Consider the following 17526-nt stretch of genomic DNA (forward strand, 5'->3'; position numbering starts at 1 on the left):
GTTTCGCTCCCAGCGCTGTGGAGAGCTTTGGGGTTGGCGCTGTTGTTGCCGAGACTGGGATCCGTCCTGACACCTTTATCAGGGCCAGGGAGACTCTGACATCTCAATACTGCCGCATTGTGTGGGGAAGCATTGAGACGGGGCCGCCGCGAGGAAATCCCTACATGTCAGCGGAGACCCTCGCCGGTGACACCAGCGGTTCAAATGAAAACAATGGAGGGAAAAGCAGACGGAGAAAGGAAAGCGCGGTGGTTACACCGTCACGGAGATGCCTTGGCAGCATGTCAAGCTGCATGATGTTTGCTCTCGCAACTGCTGCGCTGGAGGTGCCAGAAAATCGATAAAAATAAAAACAGCAGCAGCGGCGTAATTATAGCGGGGACAGCACCGCGCGCGGGGTCGTTGCCATCGTTGTTTTGAAGATGACTTTTCGGAAAAGCAGGGCCAAATTCTGATCTCGTGTGAAGTCGGCAGGGTAAGAGCGACACCCGTTATTGTGACTGTTATGAGCTCCAAGAGCGGAGCTGCAAAGAGGATCAGGAGCTTCCTAAGCCCACAGCTAAAGCCGAAATGTGATAATTCAGGGCGGTTTTTATATGCCATGACTGTGCCGCTGTGTCAGGTGAAGCCAAAGGCATTCATGATAGCCCTAGAGCAGGGTAATAGGATGGAAACGGCCGATCCCAACCAGGCAAGTCTTAATGTTGTGGAGAGATGAAGGTCCACATCTCAGATCAAGTCCTTTAATGGTTTTGAACTGTTTTTCATTTGGAGGAAAACTAAAGGCTTATAACATTTGGAAGCCCTTTACAACAGGAAATCAAAGAGGGATTGGGATAGTCCTGCACGAAGGACTTCAAGGTTCACAGTTTTCCCCAGACTGGGATATTTTTAGGTTTCCCGTTGGGTAACCTCCGGGGCAGCACGCGCAGACCCGATTAAGCGCAGATTTCCTGGTGTTGCTTTGTCACTGTGTGGCCACCGCAGCAGAGCCCGGGCTGCAGTGCTGTGCACTGGAAACGACGGCTCTGGACTGCATCTCAGCCACTTTCTTACTATAAAAAATCCCATGTACTAGTAAATCCTGCACAACACAATTGCATTTTTTTAGGACTACTACACTATAAGCCATATATTTAGCCCCAGCGTTTTTCTTCCACCTCAAGCTAGGAGCGTGCACTCCCCTGCATGCTGGGGTACTCTCGCTGCTGATGTTTGTTCTCCTTTTACCCTTTATAAGCTTTCCCTGCCCAGAACTTTATATTTGTTTAGCCTCTTAATATCCAGAGCTGTCAGTGATGAAAATCAACCCCCTTTCAGCAGCTCAGGGATGGCGAGCGGCTGCTCTCTTCCAAGCGAGCAACTGAAATACGATGTGATCAGCGATGCTCTCAGTGTCTGAGCTGATCACCATCGTCTCCGCCTGCCCAGATCCCACCAAGGTGGCTCTCTTGGGAAGGGGCTTTGGGAGCTTTGCAGGCTCTGGGGGCACTGGCATGGCTAAAACCCCTCTTTGTGCCTTTCCAGAGCCCTGCCCAGAAGGAGGCTGCTAATCTCCCTGAAAGTGTGACCTGTTGATGGTCTCAAAACAAGTTAAATGCAGGCTGCTGTCAGCAAAATTGACAGCAGGTGTGAGTGCTTTGAGCAGTTCCTTCTGCCTTTCTGTCCAGAAGAAGGGGACGGGACAGGCTGCGAGATGCCTGTCCAAAAGCCCTTGGCGCCAGGGCTCCTCGTGAGTCACCTTTGGTGACATTGCTGGATGAGAGCACGGGATGATGTGGGTTGGGATGGCATGAGCGTGCTGAGGGCATGCTGCAGGAAACAGTTCCTGCATTAATACTGAGAGCAGAGCAATGAAGGAGGTTGAGCTTTACTACAAGTTTTAATATGCTGAGCAAGACTGACCAGAATTACAGCAAAATGTGGTCACACGAGTCTGAATCATATTGGGTTAGGTACACAGAATAAACATCACCAAATATTTCTTATCAAAGCTAGGACCCGTGAGCCAGACCGAGAGCTGCAGCCCTGCTTTAGCAGCTCTTTAACAAGCTGCTCCTTCAGCCTGATGGACTGCTATGAGGTTACATGAGACTGGATTGAAATATTGGTTAAAGTGTGCGTGGGTAGAAGCCCAAATTGCCCACCCCTTAGCACCAAAGGGTTAAGAGCAGCAGCGGAGGATATGTTTCCAGAGCTCACGTCACTATCCATTTATATCAGTAAGGTGCATTGGAATGGCTAAACCGGTTTTTATTAGCTAGCCAGCCCAAAGGACTGCGTTTCTGAGCGGGTTTATTGAATTTCCAGCTGACTGTCCTTGTTGCTAAGATTAAGGGTCCAAACGATTGTCAGGGAAAACGCAGCACGGGGTTAAGCCACCCCATGAAGGCTTTCTCTGCACCTGCACACAGTCCCCCTACAAGGTGGCTGCAGCACAACCTCACCCCGTACAAGTTGTGTCCCACGGAGCAGCATGCAGAGATGAGAAATAGATGGTCCCCGCAGGGGCCGAGCAATTTGAAGTGAAAAAGGAACGAGTGATCCGGAGAGACGCACCATGCCTCTTCTGCAGGAGCTGCGTGCGGGGAGGTGCTGGCGGAGGTAAGATCATTTGGCAGCCTGGTGAGCGAGCGATTGGAGGAAGCGGAGAGGGAAAAAAACTGGAGAGAGCCTGTGGAGGGTGTGAGAAGCACAGATTTCATGCCGATCTTGAAATACTGCTGACTCAGCAGAACCGCTGCGCGTGCAGCGTGGGGCTGCTGCGGGGTCCCCTTGACAAACATCTCTCCGAGGTGCCATTCGCCGCCAGTGCAGGCTGGGTTTTCCCAGTCCTTGGAGTGAATAATGCCAAAGCTCTGGAGCCTGGAGAGGAGGAGGCAACAATCACTTCTGCCTGCCAGATCTGCTCGTGCCGTCACCGCACAGGACGTTTCAAGCAAGTGTGGGGCTGGAGCAATGCACTTACAGGCTAGCAGGACACCCTTCTTTTGGGGAGCATTTGAAATGAAGCCACAACCTCTTTATTCCTCTGCCACCCACAGAACGACGCCTGTGGGGCAATATTAGGGCATTACCACCCCAGCTTTCAGGCGAGCTCTCTCCAGTGGCACGTTGTCCTGCTGCAGGCAGAGGCTGGAGTACAGGGACAAATCAGGCATTCTTTGCCCTGCGTTAATACTGCCTGTGTGCTCCGCAAGCAGTCCTGACACAGTGCCCTGCCTGCCTCCTGCCTCGCCACATCGAGAGGTGACCTGTACATCCATCTCCTTGCAATCCCTGTGGTGGCTTTGTTTTTCCAGGGAGCGCGGTGCAAGGTCTGCTCTGGGTGTATTCAACTGCAGAGATAGTGTGTACTGGGTGTGTATTGCTGTACAAAATAAATGGGCTGTGCTGCAGAACTGAGCAGCTCCCTAACTTTCACTGCCCTTTGATATAAGAAGCAACATGCACACACATTCTGGATCCTACATGCACAGCCATCAGCTTTGGGGTGGAAAAGCAGCACAGGATACTTTATAAACAGAGATAACTCCCGCAGGAGTTGAGTGGTGTTACTCCCACATCACGCACGATCACTGCAGAGCCCAAGAAAGCGAACAGCCTTCCCAAATGCCACCCCCCTGTCTGCAGCTTTCAGTCGTGGAACCACATCCAGCTCCATCCGAGCAAAGTGATAGCTGTGCTGCTACAGAAATGCGATTCCCCTCGCGCAGCACGCTGGATGTCCAGATCAAATGCGACGAAGAATGCAACCAGTGGTCGGGGAAGTTTGGCCTCCGTCAGCCCCGAAAGGCCTCTGCATAGTAATTGTGGCATAAATCGTTTCATTCATCATTAGGAGAAAAACATTTGCGGTGTAGAAAATGGCAGTTACATAAGAAATTGGATAGGAGGCAGGTAAGTATTGACTTTAAGATGTTGCGTGGAGCCAATGCCTTTAATCAACAAGGGAAATGTTTGAATGTTAATAGAACTAACAATGAAATCGGAGTCGTGTTTTGACAAGTATTTCCAAACATTCCAGGAACACTGCGATGCTCTAGCAGCGGCTTTCCCGGGGAGGTAATTGATTGCTCGAGTTATAGCAGGGTTTGCAATGTGCGAGCAGCCTTGCCGGCGTGTGCCAAGCCGTGAGGCTGTGGTGGGCGTCCTGTTAGCGCTGCTGGTGATGGGCAAGTGGCTGCGTTTAATAAATAAGAGGGCTTTCTTCCCTGCAAAATAGCCAGCAGGCTTCTTAAGAGAGGTGAGGTCAACGCTGGGAGCTCTTCCCAAGAAAGAAATTCTCTTCTGGATTACGCTTTCGTCGTACAAAATTGCTCATCTTTCATTCATCGAGAATTTGGTGGCCAGGCCCCCTTACTAGTTGGATTTTGCCCCATTTTTCATGTGTATTGCTGACACATCTGAGCTCTATCTGTTCTGAAAGTAATCCCTGAGTCATTTAAAATGTGACCAGGGAAGTGCTAGGGGACAGATGTATTGTAGAGATCAGCCCTGCAAGGCCGGCATGGTTTGCCATGCTTTTCTCACTGATTTTGTTTTAGGTCAATAGATCAGATGAATCATTTATGAGCGTTTAGAAACACTGGATGCCAGGTACCGCTCATCTCAAGAACCTTGTAAACGATTGACCAGCTGGTCAAAGGTGTGTGGGTTTTGTTTTTTACTTTTTTACAGAGAAGACCCACGGTTTACTCCCAGATTTGCCATTAACTGCATGACTCCGGAAACTTCCCACCCTCCTTGAGCATCTCCTGCCTTTGCAACAGTTTGCCACCCTTGTCTGCATAAGTTGAAAAACCCACATAAATTCAAGTAGCAAAGCACCTGAGTTAGAAATGTGATGGACCTGGTCTGTCCCTGTGGCCAATAGAGAGAGACAGATGCTTCCAAAATACGGGGTTTTGAACTTGACCTACTTCTCATGGTGCTTGTCTATGCAGATAATGGAGGGGTCCCGAGTGTTCAGCAGCCAAAAAGAGAGAGTTTTCACCCCATTTTAGCAGGTGTGGCTCTCTGGGTGGAGGTGGGCTTCAAGGTTTCACTGTGGGGCTGGCAAGAGAAGCAGCATCCCTCTGAGTCCATGGGCAGCAGCTGAAGGGAGACCCGTGGTGGAGAGCTGTGTCCCTGCCAAGCTGAGCACTGCAGGATCTGGCCATGAGTGAGGGGAAGAACTGGGAACAGCAGAGGCAGATTTCACCTTTGTTCCCTCCGATTCTGAGCTGTCATCACTGAAGGCTTCATTTCTCCAAACCACCACCGTGCCTGAGGTCAGGGTCAGCACCCGCCGCTGTTTCACATCACTGCAACAGCTTTAAATCTGAAAGATCTCAATTTCTACCGAAAGGCACATAGGTACTTCTGAAGGCATTTTTACAGCATAACCCTAGTCTTCCTTAAAAGGAAAAAAAAAAAAAAAAAAAAAGCAGCCAGAATAACCAGTGGTTTTCAGTCAGTGGTTTTCCATCTTTTTCATTTGCAGACATCCACATTTTTTCCAGCAGAGGTTCAGACCCTTGTATACTTAAATTGAAGACTATTGACAATAGGCTCATTTTTCTTGTTAAGTTTTGTAGACCATTCAGAAGAAGTCAGAGTACCCCAGAGACCCACAGACTACAGTGAAAACGACTGAAAACTGCTATATATTTATTCTTCTGTAACTAAATATGATTTTTTTTGGCCATATATTTATACAGACTGTCTACTTCGGCCTCTATAGCGTCTGGAATCTGTGGGTCTGGTGGTGAGGGAGGACAAAGGTTTGCTCCAAGGATGAATCTAAATATTATTTAGGTATTTTCAATTGTTTTAGTGATATCCCTATGTGGACAGTGACTACGACATTAGCTGGGAACATTAATGGATAAATCAAGTTACTCCTCTTAATCATTAGTTGCCAAACTTGATGCAAAGAGTGGAGAAAAGAGTTCAAATGAATCAGGAAAATAGCAATAATTGCCAAAAGGCTTAATGTAGTTTACAGAGAAATGGCTTCTTAATTGCTTCTTAATTGCTCTTGATGGGCTCATGGGAGGCAGGATGCAAACACTGCAGATCATACAAATGTCTCCAGCCGTGCACTGGAGTGCAAGCCTTGTTTTTTTGGGAGGAAGAAGGAAAAGTGTATGAAGCTGGGCACTTGAGAAACAACGAGTGGGCAGCTGCAGTATCCACTGTGGTTCATCCAAGTCACTCGACTGGGACAGCAAATTTGTGTTGTTTTCCGAAATTCAGGCATAGTATTAATAATATGCCATGGTAAAACAAAAGGGCTGCGTATTGCCAGGAATATATTAGCTCCTCTTTCAATTGAGAACACAAGTAAGAACTTGGTTGAAAAGGGCATATTTTCTCTGTGGCTGTTGATGCCTCAAACCATAGAAATATGAAAATATTTGCAATAGTTTGTATCTGACTATGCAGTGCGAGGGGGATAATCCACCGTCAGCTTGATTTCTCTGGGGGCAGTCGTGCAGCCAGGCTACAAGGGATATCTGCAAATGTAAAATGTTTACCCAAATCAAACAATCTGAACTTTGAAAATATCTTCCTCCCTGCAGCTGAGAGTGCTGGAGTTAACCTGGGAGCGCCCTGTCTGCAAACCACCAGAATGAGAATGGTTCTGTGCTTCCAGCAAATTGAGCAGCTCGCAGGGTAATAAGGAAGACAAGGACACTACAGAGAAGTTACCATTTTTTCTTGAAGGCTGTGTGACAAATTTCCAGTCCCTTCTTTGCCAAAATAGTTCCATAAATACTGGAGATGCTTGATTTTATCCACCCTGAATTCGTAGAAATGTCGAAGCGTGTTCTCACAGGTAGCCGCAGTTAATCTGAGCAATCTTGAAATGGCTTCCAGCTTTCTGAAGTTTACATTAAGTAAAGATTATCCAATTATAGTTTTCTTTAAAGATAAGGTCGATGGAGAGACATGCTAGATGACTAAAGTATGCTACTTCTACTTCATACATTTCTTTCATGGCACTCTGTGAGACAGCTCTAAAATTAAAACACAGGTTTTGACTATGCAGGAGTATATGACATAACAATGTAATTGAGGGATAAGCACAGCAAAAGATGACAATTGTTGGTGAGAAGTATTACTACTATCTAAGAACACATCGTGTCACTATGGATTTCATCCAGATTTATACATTAGCTTTCAAAATACCTGATTTCATATTTTGATTTCAGCCAATAAATTACCTGTAGCCTGACTCAACCGGTTGAAAATAAATGTTGACTTTTCAGGAAACTGTAAGCATTACCAAAAGGTTTGAAGTCAGACCAATGGCTGGTGGTGGATTACTTTGTGAGAGGAATATTGTGTTCAGAGAAAGGATCAGGGAATATGTGAGTTTTGTGTTAGGAAATGGAGTCATATTCTAACTTTAAATTCTGGTTCTCTTACAATGTGTGAAATATATCATATTTGTTCCTACCTCACTGCAGCCTTGAAAAAATATGTTTTTCTTAGGTAAATATGCTTGGGCAGATTTCAGAAACCTGGTGAATATTGGTCCTGTTAAGGCCGAACGTGAAATTAATATTGTTTCAGTGTGTATCAGTGTATCAGTGAAAGGTTTCATGGAACAATTTGAAATTAAATATTAGTGTAATGTGTCAAACTGGTAATAAACACAATTTAAAATAAGATGCTGTGGCTTATCATAATGGAGCTGGGTGTACCTGCTCAGGGCATCCAGGAGGAAAGCTGCGTGGATGCTGTCCTAAGCCTACCCTGCCCTGGGAAGCTGTGTGGGTGACCACAGAAAATAACTACCTGAATTACTTGAAGGAAACAGCTTCTCCATGTCATCAACAGCTCAGTCAGTTGGAAGCCAAGGTGTAGATCATCCATGACCTCAGGCCAGCGGGGGTCTAAAAGAGAACATAATTGCTTGCCATTGGATTCCTTCCCCTTTCATCTTCTTTTTTTTCAGTTCTCTGGCTTTCCTTTCCGACAATGCCAAATTGAGGAGGGCCTTTCATTTTGCCATGTATTTTGCAGGTGGAAGTGTTGAGACATGGCTGCCCCATTGTTTGCAACCTCAGCTGGTGCCCGCTGAGCACAGCCAGGACAATCCCACCTCCAGCTGCAGGTGGACGTCGAAATGCTAACCATATGGTTGGGCCAGAGAGCGAATGAGGAAAATTCCCCAAATCAAACAGCCTCTTGCAGCGCTTTTAACATTGCGAGTGTTTATTTTTTCACTTGGTGATGTTGGAAAACTTTAAAAGATCTGTGAATTTAACTGAACAGGGTCGGTGAAATTTTCAGGGTGACAGTTATTAGGGCAAAAAAAGAGAAAGGTTTGGGCTTTAACTGTTGCCCTGTCAAAGGTGCCTGATGGAGGGAGACTAAAAAATACTACTGCTCCCTTGGGTGGTGTGTGCAATAATCACTTGTCCTTATTCCAGTGCCTTTTATTCTGTTACATGGATGTAACAAATGTACAAAGATGGAGATCTTTTTCACAGCCTGTGTTTGAAATGTCTCCTACTCACGTTGCCTTTGCAATGACCCACATGAAAAGGAATCAAAGGCTGTACCAGCGTCATGCCTGCAGACCTATCTCTATTTCTATAAAGCCCCTGTATTATGGGAGCTGGCTGTGCTCTGGCATCATGAGTCACCGTTGGTAAATCCAAGTCAGAAGACACGGTGTTGTGTGGGTGAAAAAAATGCTGGAGGGTATTACGGGGAGCACGAGGGTGTCCTGAGGGCTGTTATGAGAGAAGACCTGGGGTAAGAGGGATAGGAGGTCCATGCTGAGGTCTGCAGAAGAAGTTGGTGAACTCTAAAAAAGTGATGTCTTGTCTTGCCAAAATCACCTGTTGTTACTTTTTGGGTGCTTGCCATTTTCTGTGTTTTCCACCTTGGTCTGTGATGTTATTTTTTGCTTCCCCAGGATGCCAAAACCTGAAAGGGCAGAACCCGAGGACTGTGCCTCTGTGGCTAAGCAATGAAGCTAACCCTTCTCTTCACCAAATATATTTGCACAGCCTTTTCACTCAGGCAGAAAATACAAGAAGTGGGATCCTTGCAATCTGGGCCAGAATTGGTGGAAAACTAGATTTCACTTCTCACCTCTTCATATTCACACTGAGTTTAGGAATTGCCGGCACCAACCCCATTTTTACTTCCAGATGAAAAACATCATGGATGGAGGGACTGGGCCTGGGGCAGGTTTCTCAGAAATGGGAGAAGATGCAAGAAAGCAGAGAGAAGCTGAGTGGGCAGAGGGAGAGGGGGAGCAGAAACAAATTCCTTATGAGGGCTCATTGCCACCCACCAACACGATGCTATGCTCCGGTGCTGCAATGTGCCGAGGGGGCACCAGCGCTTAGTGGAAAGGCCAGGATTGCACGAAGCTGAGGGGAAAACAGCACTGGCATCAAAATGTCACAGCACAACACCTTCACCTTGGGCTGGAGCCAGTGTGGGCGTTTGGCAGGTTGGGGGCTGACAAAGCAGCTAGCGATCACCCCTGTGGCACCAGGTGCCCCGTGCCTACAGACCTTCCTTCTAAAGCAATGAGATGGATTCAAATGCTGTCTCTGCCTCTCCGCTGTGACTTCCTTGGGATGCTGTGAATTTTCTAAGTGAGGAGAGGGTTTGGCCTCCTGTGTTTGCAGTTAGTTTTCTCCACTGCCCATCCTCAGGATTTTGTTAGCATTGCAAATTCCCATTTCACAATCAGCTTTCTTCCAGCGCAATGGACAAAGGCATTTTAAATGGGCTGCATTTATCACTAATGCTCAAGCTGGATGAAAGACAGCGCTGGATCCTCCACAGGGGGGTTACACCATAACTCCATCGACCCAAAAGAGCCGCACTGATCTACCGCATCTGAAGATCTGCCTGGTGGAGTTTAATCTGGCAAGGCTTCGGGGATGCTCTGATCAAAGGCAGCCTCTTCAGAGGCCAAATTCAAAAGGCTGAGGACGGACGCACCATACTCTTAGGGTGTGCTCTTCCTGAGGAGATAGCTAGAGAGTCCCGGCTCAGCCTGTTGCACAGCAATGCTGTTGCAGATAACAACCATCTGCATACTTGGCAGGCGCTCTCCAGTTGCATGTCCACCCCTGAGGCAATCGCTGTCCCCTGGATGGCCTGTTAGACCAGGTTTAGGCAGCACTGATAAGATTAAAGAAGTGAAAGAAAAGATACAGCATTTGCCCTTGAAAGCACGTTTGCTCAAGGGCCATCACGCAGAGTAGTGCTGTCCCCCCTGGCCCTCTGAGCTGCAGCTGCTGGGGAAGCCCTTTGCTCCCAGCTCAGCATGGCTCCATCCACACAGACGTGTCCTTGGGTGTCCGGCAGGTTTTAAATTCTCACAGCGTAGGCTGAAGCATCGAAATAGTTGCAAATGAGCAGCTAGTGGAGATATTTTCAAATAGCAGACTGGTTTTTGGTTTGGTTTGTGTTTACACAGCTGAGCTTCAGTCACTTAGTTTTAGCTCTGAAGGCACTGAAGGATGGTAGTGGAAACAAGCTGAAAAATGAATTATTTCCTTTTGTCTTCAGTGCTTCTGCTTACCCACTTACAAGACTTTGAAGAATCTGAATTTGAATGTTTCCCTCACCATCAGAGGCTTAAGGCAACTTCTCAGTCATCCCTGTCTGGCTTGAGCAGCTTTTTGCATGTCCTCTGAGTTAAGTCCCAGAAATGTTCCCTTCCAGCTTTCTTTGATGAGTGGCATGTAGCTGTCTCCATCTGGGTTTCCTTCCAGTTGTCTGGTGGCAGGACGGCCTCTGCAGTTGCTTTGATTTCATTTTTAGCTCATACTGGCCGTGCATTTTTCCCTTACTGGGTGATGCTGGGCACTCAGATCTGATGAGGTCTTTGGGCTCACTCTGCCATCACAGTTGTGGCCGTAATGCCGAGCAGACACTTCTACCGTGGATTCAAACCAGGTATCTGTAGCAGCAGGTGCAGAGCAAAATAGTAGCAAAACCCACCCAAAGAACATTATAAGTATGTGGGTAGTCACTCCACTGTGCTGCTGGGTTAGTCTGCTGTTGGTGAAGTGATTAGCAGGTTTAAAGATGCTTCAAGGTATGTCTGTAGGTTATCTCCACTGCAGAGGAGCCTTTGATCAAGTTCTGCACTTTCTGCAATAAATTCATTTAATCAGGTACATCGTTCTTCCCAAGGCATTTGCATCTGAAGTCGTCTGTCTGTCCGGACCCTTGGAAGGTTTTTCTGGTTTTCTACATATTTGTTAATAAGGGAATAACATCCAAAGTGGAGCCTGAATGATGTGACTTTAAGCTGTGGATCATCAAGGCTCAAATTTTGGTTAACACTGCTGTGCTGACTACAGATGTGATTTCCTTCCAGACATTCCTACTGAGCTGCACATTGCTGCCAAGATATGTAAATTGCCTCACTGAGATTCCTTTGCTTTCTAATATCACATTGAGTTAGGCATTACCTGGCTTCTCATTAGGTTTGCTTTTTTTTATACAGCTAATTACTTAACCCCCTTCCTTGCTGATCTGGACAAGATTTTGAGCTCTACTTATATGTCAGTACTGCTTTCATCTAAAAAACTGCACTGCTAGTAAAAACTAAGTGATGGAGGGTACTGCTGGTGAGCCACGCAAGGCCTGTGTTGCATCTTTGTACAGTTTTTCTCCAAGTGAAGTCCTGGGCAATGCCAAGGAGGAGAGGTGAAGAAAAACATCCTTGCATGACGTCAGTGCCTGTATGAAAGCGTTCACCCAACTTCACATTTAACTAAGCACTCTGCACCTTCATTTAAAACATTAATGATGCACATTCATTTTGCTGGCATGAAGAAACACTGTGAGACGTTCCAGGGTGAATCACCACACTGACATTAGCTGAGATAAATAAAGCATATTTAACAAGGTCTTCAAAGCCAAGTGACCTCTGTAGGTACACTAAAGTAAGCACTGCTGGTCATGTTTTACTAACATCGTTCATTAGGAGAAGCACCTCTTGCCTTAAATAGACCAGATGACTTTGAGGAGAGCAATTGGAAGAGCAAAGCCCAGGTAATGGTTTGAGGGTGAAGCTCCCTCCCACCGAAACAACTGAGCTGAGCACCTCAAAGTCGCAAATGGGAATCGCTTTAAGCAATCTGTCTAAAGCTGGCCCTGTGATGCAGACATGTTAGCTTTCCTTAACAAGTGGAAGGTGGACATTTGATGACAAAGCTTTTTCTCAGTTGTTTAATTAAGACAATTAATGATTAATTTCATCAGCAGTTTCTATTTTCTTTGTCAGTGGCCTGTGGCTGAAAGACAGCAAAGCTCCCGCTGGTTCAAAGTGTCCCAGTGCTGGGCACACATGTAGTTTATTTTGCATTTAGCTTTTGTCAGCATTTCCAATAATTTGGTCAATTTCTGAAAGAAATTATTCATTCTCATTCTCCCCCTGATATTCAAAGCAGCCTCTGTTTCCTTTGGGTGTGCTGGAACTCTCTGGTTCATTTGGGTGCCTGTGGACTATGGCGGGGCCACCGTGGTTTGCTCCTCATAAGGAAATCAGATTGCACATCCCAGGATGAACAGATCCATTTAAAAGCTTTTGGGACTCTCTAGTCTCCAAAGGCCATGGATTTGCTTAGAAGATTTGTCCATCTGCCATTTTTTCTTCCTTTTAGAAGTTATATGCCTAGTTTCTGGGCTTCCAATCTCTATTTTACTTTGAGTTAAGTGTTATGTCCAGCTTCCAGTACTTTAGAAACTCCTCACTGAGTAAAAAGTGAAGGTAAAACATTCCCATAGGAAAAGGTACTTGGGAACTCAGTATCCATCAGTTCACGGCTTTGTCAAACCCCATATCGAAGATGTGTTTATAACAACAAGCCGTACCCCATCATGGCTGCAGGTTTGTTTTCATCTGGGGGTGAAACGGACGAATTTGGCTCTAAGTACTACAGACATGTACCCCCAAAAAATGCATTTGAAGTGTGGGATGTATCTCATTCAATCTTGAGTAACTACAAGTTCATCTTCCAGTGGTCACTTTGTGCTTGATGGGGGTAGGCAACCCCACCAAGGGGAGCAGAACTGGTGTCTCCCACAGGGTGAGCCGCAGAGCCCAGGGACCTGCTGAGGGGGATTTTCAGACTCCATGGATACTTCCAGGAATGTCCTTGACAGAAACATTGCTGGCTTGAGGTCAAAAACTTGATTTCAGTAGAAGTCTGAACTTCTGTCCTTATGGTGTTTGGGAAACATCCTGATTTACTTAATTTAAACAAAGGCAGATATCCGGTTAAAATCCCTGGAGCTGCAGCCAATAAGTGCCTCATTTCAGCACTGTGCTTGCAGCGACGGCTATCCACCATAAAAACACGGTTCAGGGAATAAAAGTATTAAGAAAATAAATGGATTCAGTACTTGGATTAGATGCAGATTTAAAATATGTGAAGAAAGATGGAGCAAGTAGAAAGAATTGATAAAGAATAAATAGACAGACCCCAGCGACAACATGCTTAAACCAGGCTGCTGCACAGGATGTGTTTTTATGTTGTATATTTGACTTCTTCCCTCCTACCAAGTAGGTGAGAAAGAGACTTGCACTGCCAGCCACCCCTGAAAGTGGTTGTGAAAGGGTGGTGCTGGCACCGAGCAGAGAAAGCACAAGGAGCTGCTGGAAAGGACCTTGCTGATTAGGGACAATGATGAGGTGTGTTTAAGACATTAATGTCATCTTGGGTTACTCCTGCAAATTGTCAGTGCTTGCTGGCCAGCCAGATACTTCAGTCTCCAGCACAGTTATCCGAGTGTATCAGTAACATGAATGGGTCTGTCAATGTGCATTACCCTGCCTTTGTAAAGGTGGGGAGAGGTTAGACATCTTGCCTGGGCTCATACAGGAAATCTAGCATAAATCTCCCCAAATCTCCCCACAGCCATGTCTTGATGAAATAGGTTCATAAAACTGTTAAAAAATCAGGTTATAAAAGACCTTGAGAGGTCATTGAGTCCTTTCCCCAGCCCCTCCATTGCCTAATGAAAATCATCTAGCTTGCTCCTCTCCTTTACCCACCTCTGGGTGAGGGAGGTAATGGGTATTGATTCCTGCAGCCTTTCTTTCTGTATGCCAAGTACACTCTTAAGCCTGCAGCTGGACATCTACCTACCTGGGGAGAAATTAATCTCCTTTAGCTGAGTTCGAGCAGAGCAGCAAGAAGATGCGACTTCTGTGGTGGGGCTGGAGCTGACACAGCTTCAATGAGAGATGCTGGAGCTTCAAAAGATCTTGTGTCTCTAGGCCTCCTCTTCAGATACAGACCAGGCTTTGCCTTTAGCCTGGTGTTAGCAGAGAGGGCAATCATCCTTGGAACAACTCCTTCGTGTTTTCAGAGCTGTGGACGTGGAGCTGGTTTGGTGGTGGGGTAGGTGGAAGATGGTGGTTTCTTGTTTTTTTGTCAGTCTTTTTCTAGCAGCTGGGGTTTTCCGGAGCACTATCCTAGTTAGAAAATCTGTGTGTGTGAGCAAAGCAGTCAGACTGCAGCCCAGAATCACACCCTTTGTTGTTGCTGTTGTTGGGACGGAGCAGAATGACAGAGAGCCGATGGGTCTGGATGGATGGCAGGACCAGACTCGGTGTCCCCTGCTTGGGCGCTTTGTAGCGACTCTAGTGTGTAGACTTGAGTCATGTTCTGTTCTTCACTTTGGGGTAATGATACTTGCTGGAGTCATCCTGACTCTGAGGTTAGACTCATCTGGTATAAAAAAAGGCGAGTTCAGAACAGGCCACCCTCAGACTCTAAACAAGAATGCTGTCGCTCGGTTTATGAATTCAAGATGTCAGTTTTTACATCCCAAGATCTATTTTCTGCTATGGTTTCTATTCAAGAAGGGCTGTGCCTGAGTAATGAATAGCAGCTGATGAGGTCTTACAGCGCAGCATTATGCAACCGAAATGAATAACATGTATGCAGGAGTCCCCGGCATGGCACAGCAAGGAGTGCAACCTGGGGCTAGGTCTCATTTCTGGGGCTTCCACATCATCCTGGTGCCTGCCTGACATCTCCCAACGGGCTCAACAGGGATGTTTTTTATTCCCTGTTTTCCCAAGCACAGGGCAAGCCAAGAAACTTGGCCCTGCTGATTTTCGTTCCAAAAAGTCCAAAATCTGTTGGTCAGGGTGGTACAGTGCCCTCTGGGACAGAGCTGTGCTTCAGCAGAGGCCATGCCTCATCCTCCAGGCAAAGTATGTCTGGTGGTTGCAGATAATATTTTTTATTAGATCTTTTATTTTGGTCTAATAAAAGATCCCACCTCTCCCCACTTTGGTTCATGTCCTGAGGGCACCGTGGTTACCACAGCACCTAACCACCTTGACTGTGATCAAAAAGTCCAGACCCACAGCAACAACCTCTTCACAGCCAGCTCGATGTGGTCTTCTTTAACCCTCTTGATCTTCCTAATTCCCCCAAGAAAAAGGTGCCAGGGAGCTGATGTGTTGATCTAGGTAAACAATGGATTTCAGGTTCCAAGAATGATAAATAAATTGTTTTGGGCCAAACCAAAACAAATTATTTGAGTTTTCTTGGCAAAATGAAAAAAAAAAAAAAGAAAAAAAAAAAGGAAAAGATTCCTGTAGGGTCAACCCCAAATAGTTTCTTCAATCCAAACCCAAAATATTTTATTGTATCTATTAACCTTTTAACTTAACCTTGTTTTCTTTTGATTTATACTCATTTTTAAAACAAAAAAGCTGTTTTGAGATATGAATGTGAAAATGTTGAAATGAAACATTTTGGTATTTCAGAAAAAAAAAACAACCCATTTTGTTTAGAAGATGTTGAAACAATGTGTTTCGAAATTTTTTTCAGAATTCCCCTCCCACTGTTTTCTTTCTCTCTCTCTTTTTTTCCCTCTAGCTGAAACTGTTAGCTCAGATGACCCTGAATTTGCAAGGAATTTTATGTTCCAAAATCATCCATTTCTGGCATACTTGGTGTTAGTCAAAAAAAAAAACCAAAACATACTCACTTTTGGAGGTGAGTGTCAAATCAGTGTTGTCTTCTTGTCCCTCTGCTCAGCACTCCAAGCCTCCAGCAAACCAGTGGGTGAAGGAGATCACTCACTAGCTCAAAGCCAGGAGTCCCAAGGGACATAGGAAGGGGGATGCAGTTGGTGAGAAAATTGGTTGGTCTCGCTGAGGAGCAGCAACTCCATCGGGTTTGGTGGTGTGATGTATTTACACATAGAGTTTTGTTGGCTGTTGGCAGAAGTTGGGGTCATTCCAGCAGAGCCAGCTGCTGCCCTGCAGCTGGTGCCTCGTGGTTTGCAACCCAGCACGTGTGCTTCATCAATAGCAGCAATGGGCCCAGACACAGGTCAGAGGTATTTGTGGTTCAATAAAAATTCTAAATTGCAAGACGCATGCTGGTGGCAGATGTGGGACAAATGAGGGTACGATAATTATGGTTATGAACCCATTTCCACAAGCCTTGTAGCCCTCAGACCCTGTGTTGCAAGCTGCTTGGAGATGATCCTGGACATGCTAATGTGCTGCTTTGCTGTGTGGCCAAATGCACCTTTCCAGCAAGAGGCCCTGGGTTTTTACCACCTTGGAAATTGTTGTCCAGGATGCCCACGAGTATCATAGCAGGCTGAGGGCTGCAACTGCAGGCTGTATTTTTCCAAACAGGGCAGCTTCTCCTGGCAATACCCAAAAATGGGAGGAGAAGGAGAAGGAGAAGGAGAAGGAGAAGGAGAAGGAGAAGGAGAAGGAGAAGGAGAAGGAGAAGGAGAAGGAGAAGGAGAAGGAGAAGGAGAAGCAGCATAACTCTGGATGAGATCACTGTATTGTATCATACGGGCTATGGGAAACGAAAGCCAGCTTTGAAGATTATTGCTTTCACTCATAACCAGCTGCTGCTCAGACCTTTCTCTCTTCTGCTCTATGCTGCTCTTGCCTCTGCTCTGTTCTTGCCCACAAAAAGAATGAAGTGAAAAATGAGGGTTTTTTTTCTTTGAATTAAGCAACAAAGTAGCCAACAAATTGGTTCTTTGAAACTGGTGGGGTGGAAGTAGTCAATTGGAAATAATTTTTGCTATATAGCCCTAAGACCTTTTGCCTGGCAAATGAATTATGCGTTTTCTTTTGTATTTATAAACACCAAGTTGCCTTTTCATTTCAGTAAGTTTGAGCAAGTAAGAACGGATTAGTCTCTGGGGCAAAGGGTAGTGGCAGTGGGGGCTATAAGCATCGTCAGTGTTTTCGACTGATGTGAGTGAGAGCTCAGTAAATGACAGCAGTGCATACGTGTGTCTGATGGGAAGGGGATGCAGTTGCTGATTTGTGTGGCTGGTGCTGCGTGCCCCTCATGCAGGTGGAAACCCAAGGTGTGCAGGGAAACTTCAACAGCCTGCTTCTCCCCTGGGGAAATTTTGGGGCTGCACCTTTGCTGCTTCCAGATTTTCACTTTCCCGGCCACAGCATGGGCTGCAAGCCCTAAGCACCCATCCTTCACCAGTGATGTGGAGCTCTGGACCCCTGCCAGAGCCCTGCCAGCCCAC

This window comes from Cygnus atratus, chromosome 4, assembly GCF_013377495.2.
Source record: "Cygnus atratus isolate AKBS03 ecotype Queensland, Australia chromosome 4, CAtr_DNAZoo_HiC_assembly, whole genome shotgun sequence".
In the NCBI taxonomy this organism is placed as follows: Eukaryota; Metazoa; Chordata; class Aves; order Anseriformes; family Anatidae; genus Cygnus; species Cygnus atratus.